The sequence below is a fragment of the Montipora foliosa genome, chromosome 9, assembly GCF_036669935.1.
Source record: "Montipora foliosa isolate CH-2021 chromosome 9, ASM3666993v2, whole genome shotgun sequence".
Classification (NCBI taxonomy): domain Eukaryota; kingdom Metazoa; phylum Cnidaria; class Anthozoa; order Scleractinia; family Acroporidae; genus Montipora; species Montipora foliosa.
The window spans coordinates 2,713,679-2,721,178 of NC_090877.1; the positions used below are offsets into that span (position 1 = coordinate 2,713,679).

Consider the following 7,500-nt stretch of genomic DNA (forward strand, 5'->3'; position numbering starts at 1 on the left):
GGCGCGAGAGGATTGGGGCGAGCTCGCGGCTACAAAAAGAGCTTGCTGAAAGGCTAACCATTATCTAGCTGTTATATCACACTGACTAGTTCCTAAAGGAACCTTCAACCTGCAAATTTCAAACAATCGCGGTAACTTTCATATCCACGAGTAACGACAGTGGCACTGTGATTTACGAAGTAAACTTTACAATGCGATTTAAAGTGTGGAGCTCAGCGACTCTTCAGTGTCTCTGGCAGTTGGCGTGTATTCCATAAACTCCAATTACGGAAATTCTCTTAATTGCGAAAACAAACGAATTTTCGGAAAGACAAACTTAAATGCTCGCAAATTTTAAAACACAAAAAAGTCCGATTTTGAAAACAAGCTAAGATGTTCCTTAAGAGCTTTCATAGCTAATTTTTTTTTTTTTTGGATATTTTTGCACCTTAATGAAGGACAGCTGCCGGTCATTCGACAATAACAGTACAGGAGAATTGAACAACGAAAGTTGAAACAAGAAATTTGGAAAAGAAAAGAGACCCCGATCCCATCCCCGGCCCCGGCTCCGCGTTTGCCCACGGAGCGGCCCACGCTTTGTAGTAAAGTCAGAGTGGCACAGGAACTTGCTAGCCAATTCATCGAGACATTTGTCCATGGTTTTACAGTAGCCTCCGTCACCTAAAGACTACATGTTCGAAGGAAATGAGCAATAATAGAGCTTGCTGAGAATTAAAGCAGAAATGATAAGCCATAATGTGACTTTCTCGAAACAATCTTTCACTCGGTTTATTTGACAGAGTTTGCTAATACATGAGGACACAGTGACATTTATGTGGTTGTCGTAAGTCAAATGGGAGTCAACTATTACCCCCAGGTCTTTTCCACTTCTAACGGGCGTAATCTGTTTGAGAGTTCATGCAGTGCCATTAGGGAGGCTCTGGATCATCTGTCGGGATCCCACTAACAGAAACTTCGTCTTAGCTGGATTTATAAGTAGTTGGTTTGCTGAACACCACTTTCCTACCCGTTTAAGGTCTCCTTTAATGAGATTAATAGTTGGTTACCTTGCACTTGAATCTCACCTTCATGCAGACGCGTCAAATTGATAATTACAAAAGGGACCAATGGCAACTTAGCAATCACGCTTCCCCTTGGTGTTACCAATCAAACCAACCAATCATCCTCATTTGCATGTTTGTGGAAATTGACCGAGACAGCTCTATTCATATACGTGAGGTTATCTTGAGTTGAGTGAATGACGTCATCAGTCCTCTCATTTGCATATCTTACACTTTTTTCAAACTTGAATATTTCCGGAACCAATGCAGATATTTTCAAACGGTAAACGGTGTTTTTAATCTTACCTGGAATTCTATCTGATAAACCTAAAAATTCAAGGGATACAAATTTGATCATAGCACATGTAGCACTTTAACTACTTAAAACACGTTTTATACAAACTGAGATTTGCACATGAAAAAGAGCCCGCGTAAAATTCGGTCGAAATACACAACCAATCAATCAGAAAAGCGAACGACTGTGAAAATACTTCGTTCGTCCAATCAGAAACACGATCGATAGTACTTCACAGAGGACGCCAACGAGCGCGCGGATTTCTGAAAACAAATTAGAATAAGAACTGCCAAGATTTGCTCTGCTCCTTGAAGGAAGAATAGATGACTTCATAGATGAGCAAGAAAACAAAAACACGAGAGCAAAGACTGACAGAAAAACTGCTAAAAACCTTTCTTCGAAGGAAGGAAGAGCTAAGGAATGCTGAAGTTTACCTTACCTACTGCTCAACCCAATGGACTGTTGAGCGAGTTCGTGAATGGTGAGTTTAACGAATTGCTAAACGACAGAGCAAAAGCAAAAACCTTGTTTGTATAAAGCAAATACTGTGTTTGTATTTTATACGAACTATTTTATAGGAACTACCGTACTTTTATTCACGTTACATATTTTACATAATGTTTTCGCATTGATTATTTTTAAAACCGAGGTTGTTCCATTTTCTTTGCAAGTTTTCATGCGCCATATATAATTGTAAGCAAATTTGTGATGCCATTTATAAATTGAATTTTAAAAATATTAATTATCTTTGTCTCTCTTTTAAAAGTAAAGTCTCGAATTAGTGTGTACAAATAACAAAAAATATACATTTATGTAGTTGCCAAAATTAAACATATGGCCGTGAATAGCCTGAAAATGGTGAGACCTTTCAAATCTTGTAAATGGAACACAATTCCATTGCAAAAACTGGAAAACGGGAGCGATGATTCCTTCCCAAAGAAACAACACGATCGAACCTCTAGATCGACAAGACAAAACAATAGTTGGTACGTATTACATTAATCACAGCAATTTCTGAACCTCAAACCATGTTTATGATAAATATCAACATAAATCCTTTTAGTGTAGTATCAATACGTAAAGTAGCAAATCGACAAAGAGAAAACAAAGTGGCCTTCAAGTGCAGTGTTCCGTCATTTTAGACTTCTTCATTACGCGCTCAATAATCTTTCAGTCTCGAGCTCCTAGCAGTTTTCTCTCCTGGTTGAAATCGTAATGCCTAGGACAGGGTAATCTTGGTGATTGTGCGGTCAAAGAAGGTATTAATTTCAGCAAAAAATATTACAGAAGTACTGAACCAGGTATGCAACAGCATGATAGATAATAATTACGGAGCACAACTCGTGTGATATACCACTGGCTATACATTTACTATGGTAGTCTCACTCGGCTTAAAGGCTTGTAGGTATAGCGAGGAAATACAAGGGATCCATGGAATCATTCATGGTATACCTGACTTGAATCAAGGTGTGGCTTAATTCCCATGTATTGCCTATAAAATTGATTATCTTTGAATAATAACATTTTATGCGAAAGAGAGATCACTAAAGGTCCAGCAGTCACTGGTAATTACTTAGTTTTCATATCTAGTTCTCGCTTCATTATCCTTCTTCATGCTAAATCTTAAAAAAAAACAAGAATATTCTAAACGTACTTTAAGGCCGATATAACGCCTCAATGAAGCACTGGATTGGAGTGATCACTACGCCTAGATACCTCGACTATATTCTTGGATTTCACATGACGTCACGGCCGCCATGTTGGTGTTCCCAAACAATGAAATGGCGGCCAGGTTGGTGTCCCGATCCAATCCTCCGGGAATTGAAAGCTATTATTATGCTAACGTCCTATTTTGTTTTCGTTGAAAAACATGGCTGTTGATCACGTTCATGACGTCACGGCCGCCATGTTGGTGTTCCCAAACAAGGAAATGGCGGCCATGTTGGTGTCCCGATCCAATCCTCTGGGAAATGAAAGCTATTATTATGCTAACGTCCTATTTTGTTTTCGTTGAAAAACATGGCTGTTGATCACGTGAGTGAAACCCAAGAATTGTTGGTGTAATCGTTTAAAATTGGGACGTCGGGTTTTCGAGTGACAGGTTGACATCTCATTTTAATCCGTCTACTTTAAGTATTGATAGTGCGCTAAGAGGATTTAGGTTGATACTTTTCGTAAGCATGGTGTGAGAATCAGAAAATACTGTGATTTAATGCAATAGTTCATCTTGTTAAAGTCCTGAGGGATTTGAACCTGAACCAGACGGTAAACGTAGTCACCAGACCTCGGCTTCTGGCGCATGCTTGGATCATATTTACGTAAGTCATCCTGAGAGAATGTGTGATGTCTCTGTAATTAATGTCAGTTTGTCTGATCACTTGCCAGTTTTTGCATTGAGGTGTTATAATCAGTGGCAGGAGCAAGGCCCTTGCATAAAAAAAAAACATCTTTCGTTCAAATATAGGAACCTCAAGAAAATTGACAAAGATAATTTTATCAAAGATCTAAATGAGGCCCCGTCAGACGCAGCCTTTGTCTTTGAAGAAACCGACGAGATTATTGACACCTGGTATGACATTTTCAATGGCATCTTGGACAAGCACGCACCAGTTATAACAAAACGAATCAAGAGCATTTGTCAGCCGAAATGGTTTACTGGAAATCTTAATGATGAGATCAAGAAGAGAGATTGTCTCCTCAGAAAGGCTCGAAATTCGAGAAATCCTGGGGACTGGATGCCTTTTAGAGAAAACAAAAATAGAGTTACCCGGTTCATAAGAAATGCAAAGTCTCAGGTGGTGGAAAATCGTAATTGTCCAAAGAAACTATGGTCACTGATAAGAGATCTCTCAAGGGATTCTCAAGAAAGGGATTGTTATGTTCGAGAGCTTGATGAAGACGGGGAAATCGTCACTGAAGACAATCCTAATGCCGAACTGTTTAACTCATGATTTGTTAATCAGGCCACAAAAACACTGGGTTCTGCTGATTCATGCTTACCAACTGAAATCTTGTCTTCCTTTTTCTAAGGAAATTAAGGACATAAAATATGCATTTGAACTTCCATTTATCTCTCCTGCGAAGGTTTTGAGAATGCTGCAGGAAATGCCCTCCAGCAAAGCGACAGGAGCGGATAGTCTTGGCATTCGAGTGTTAAAAATTGCTGCGCCAGGTATTGCCAGCTCGGGTGCGAGCCTGATTAACTATTGGATCTCCACTCGCAGTTTTCCGTCCAAGTGGAAAATGGCGAAAGTCACACCCATTTTTAAAAACCAAGGCTCAAAGACTGATAAACAGAACTATCGTCCAATCTCAGTCCTTCCCATTTTGTCCAAGATCTACGAGAGGCATATATATGATTCATTGTACACGCACCTGTCTAGAAACGACCTTTTGTATGGATTACAGTCAGGGTTCCGAAAGCGTCATTCAACTGAAACTGCCCTTATTCGACTCTTGGATCAGATCCTCTTTGATATTGACTGTAATAATGTAACTGGCCTTGTGTGTATTGACTATAGTAAGGCTTTTGACTTGATCAATCATGATATTCTTCTTGTTAAACTGAAGGCGTATGGTGTCGATGACGGAAACTTACACTTGTTTCGGAGATATTTGGCTGATCGACAGCAGTATGTTAACATAAATGGGTGCACGTCATCTCCACTTGGTACCACCCATGGTGTTCCTCAAGGAAGTATTTTGGGCCCCCTGCTGTTCCTGACTTTCATCAATGACCTCCCAATAGTGATCTCAAACTCTACTGTAGATGTTTACGCCGATGATACTACCTTTTCCTCTAGTGCTCATTGTACTTTGGGGACGACGTTAGTTGAAACAAATCTTCAGGAAGACATTGATAGTCTTTGCGCATGGTCTGCACAGAACCGCATGGTCTTAAATGCCAGAAAAACCAATTAAAATCTATTCTGGTAACTGGCAAGCGTCTTAGGTCACGTGTAGCAGGCTCTAGTTTGAAGTTGCAAGCAAATGGAACAGCTATCGAGCAAGTTGTGCATCAGAAATTGCTTGGGGTTACAATTGATCAAGAACTAACTTTTAAGGAGCATGTAGATAAACTTTGTAAGAAGCTTAGTCAAAAAATTGGCCTTCTGAAAAAGTTGCGAACTCCGTGACCCCCATTTTTTATTTCTGAAAAGTAATCAGAAAGGCAAGATGAAACTTTCTGCAAAGTTTCATAAAATTCTGTCTAGCAGATTCAGAGCCACCTTAATTCTGTAATTTTTGGGGACTTGACATGTAACGGCCAAATAATTGTTGGCGGCGGTTCTAACATTAATACGGTGATGTGTCATGGCGGGAAGACGTACTCTCATCGCTCTCATCGCTCTATGGATATTTTTGCATTTTATATCTTCCACTTGTCCAGCAATATCACCAAACTCATCAGGAAACTTTATACTACCACACTCAACAAATTTGAAAGTTTTCAGTCGTCCTTCAAGTTGCCTTAAGCACGAAATTGTCAAACAAACTAAGCACGGCTCTTGTGTTGTCAGTCTGCCATTTGACTCTCATGTAACCTTGTCCACCTACTTTGCGGTTTGCTGCGATGTACATAGCAACCCAGGACCAACCAGCGCTACATATAATCGACATCAAGCTGGGAAACACCGAAATAACTACACAAGTGATCAAAGTTTAAATTCACTGATAAACAACACTACCCTTCATGAATCGGCGTTAAACTCTTCGCTACCTATGGTGCATCTATCTGCAGAACACATGGATTTATTTATTATTGCCTACAAAATTGTTAACTCCTTATATATTGATCAACAACCGGACCTACTGGATTTTACAACGCCCACTATACAAAATCAAATAATCTTCATTATACATTAAATTCAAGAAATGTAAATAATCGTAAGCAAATTGAAATCTGTCGACAAAAAGAAATGAAATTACGATTTGCCGTCTGGAATGCTCGGTCAATCGCAAAGAAAGCGGCCATAGTGTGTGATATTATACAATCTAATAAACTGGAAATCCTCGCAATCACTGAATCGAAAGTTGGCTTGGTAAAAATACCGGCGACAGCAGCATTACCGAAATTTTAAATACGCTCAAGACCTATTCATTCGTGCACGTCCCAAGGGAAAGTGGCAAAGGCGGTGGTGTCGGTTGTACTCAAAACAACTTAGCATCACAATGAATTCGGACAATGTTTTCAAATCATTCGAGCACATCAACCTAAATGTTGTGTCAGGCAAACTCAACATTCGCCTTATCGTTATCTACAGGCCCCCACCATCGAAGAAAAATAAACTAACAACATCTATGTTCTTTACTGAATTCCACGATTTATTGGAACTAATGTCGCAGCACGAACAGCCACTACTCATTGCCGGTGACTTCAATTTTCATCTTGATGAGACCACAAACTGTGATACCATTAAATGTATGGACATACTTGACTCTGCTAATTTATCTCAACATGTACTGGGCTCTACTCACCGGAAAGGCCATACATTAGATCTAATTATAACACAACACAACAGCAACTTGGTCACCGATGTACGCATACTCAATGACGTCTTTTCTGACCATCAAGTAGTGACATGTAAACTGAACTGTCCACGACCACCACTCTCTAAAATACCCCTCTCGTTCAGATCTACCAAGCAACTTAACGACGATGTATTTATAGCCACCCTGAAAGAGTCATTAGCTAATCAAGATCTCTCAGTTAAAACGGACATCGACGAAATGGTTGATATCTATAATTCGACTTTAAAGGACACCTACGACAAGCTTGCTCCTGTTCAAACTAGAGTGGTAAACCATCGTCCATGGGCCCCTTGGTACAACGAAGACCTACGTGAAGCCAAGAGAGAGAAACGTAGAGCTGAGCGGAAATTCAGAAAGACGAAACTTACAGTTAACAAACAGATGTACATCAAGGCATGTGAACGCTACAACAGATTGCTAGAGAACTGCAAAACATCATATTACAAAAATAAGATCGAAGGTGCAGATCGTAACAGACTTTTCTGCCTTGTTAACAGCCTGTTCAAGACCAGCAAAAACATACTACCAACACATAACTCCCGAGAAGTTCTCGCCGATGAATTTAATACGTACTTCAAGATCTGAGGTATACGCAATGAAATCGAAAAGCTACATCCGGCTAGTCAAACGAAA

At 39.7% G+C, this 7,500-nt stretch overlaps 1 protein-coding gene across 5 annotated transcripts in view; it reads right to left on the bottom strand.

Moving 5' to 3' along the window:
* LOC137970992 (polyunsaturated fatty acid 5-lipoxygenase-like) overlaps positions 1–7,500 on the bottom strand; it is a 59,704-nt gene that overhangs the window by 43,341 nt on the left and 8,863 nt on the right. The window contains exon 2 of one of the 5 annotated variants that reach the window (XM_068817683.1): positions 7,105–7,173. The exons of the other annotated variants lie outside the window; for them this stretch is intronic. The gene's annotated coding sequence lies outside the window, so the exon portion shown is untranslated. The remainder of the gene's footprint in view (positions 1–7,104; positions 7,174–7,500) is intronic. 5 annotated transcript variants of the gene reach the window in all.